This window comes from Sorex araneus, chromosome 1 (genome assembly GCF_027595985.1).
Source record: "Sorex araneus isolate mSorAra2 chromosome 1, mSorAra2.pri, whole genome shotgun sequence".
Lineage (NCBI taxonomy): Eukaryota > Metazoa > Chordata > Mammalia > Eulipotyphla > Soricidae > Sorex > Sorex araneus.
Window position 1 is genome coordinate 264,457,583 of NC_073302.1, and position 703 is coordinate 264,458,285.

At 59.7% G+C, this 703-nt stretch overlaps 1 non-coding gene across 1 annotated transcript; it reads right to left on the bottom strand.

Moving 5' to 3' along the window:
* Nucleotides 1-244: 244 nt before the first annotated feature.
* Nucleotides 245-317, bottom strand: TRNAK-CUU (transfer RNA lysine (anticodon CUU)). Its single transcript has one exon. It is a non-coding gene; the product is annotated as a tRNA-Lys (tRNA).
* Nucleotides 318-703: the final 386 nt, after the last annotated feature.

The following is a 703-nucleotide window of genomic DNA, read 5'->3' on the forward strand; positions in this document are numbered from 1 at the left end:
TGTACGTTGTGTACGTGACCTACGAGTTTCTCAATCCCCCTGCAAAGTATATAAGCATCAACTCTGCCTTGAATAAACGCTCTAGACCCTCACGAGTCTTGAGTCATTCCTTAACCCTTTCACCTTTACAGGTCCCTCAGGAGAGACTTTCACCCACACCGTCGGACTGCCCCGGCTGCAGAGAGAGAAGCTGCTGGTCAGTTCTCTGTCTCTCTGCCGCAGGGAAACACAGCCCGACAACTGGCGCCCAACGTGGGGCTCGAACCCACGACCCTGAGATTAAGAGTCTCATGCTCTACCGACTGAGCTAGCCGGGCAACAGCCTATCACGGGGACCCTCCCCTAATCTCTCTTGCTGCAACTCCTCCTGATCCCCCTTTGCCGGCCTCTTCAGCTACGGCGATAGATCGCCTGTCCTCCTCTATAGATCGCCTCCTTTCTCTTCTTTCACCTTCCGATGTTCCACAGGCTTTTCCTGTTATTTTGCGCCCCGTCCCCCAGGACCCTCCCTCCACCCCTGTCGCCCCTGCTGCCCCTCCGGCGGAGGGCTCCCCTGCATCTTCCGCCTCCTCGCTTCACCCCATGACGACCCGCTCACAGGCTCAGGGTGCGGCTCGCCGCCTTGTCCCTGCGGTCCAGCCCTCTGATTCCCCCCGTCCTGTTCCGACCCTTGCGGAGGCGGCGGGTGCTCTCCCGCAGCCCT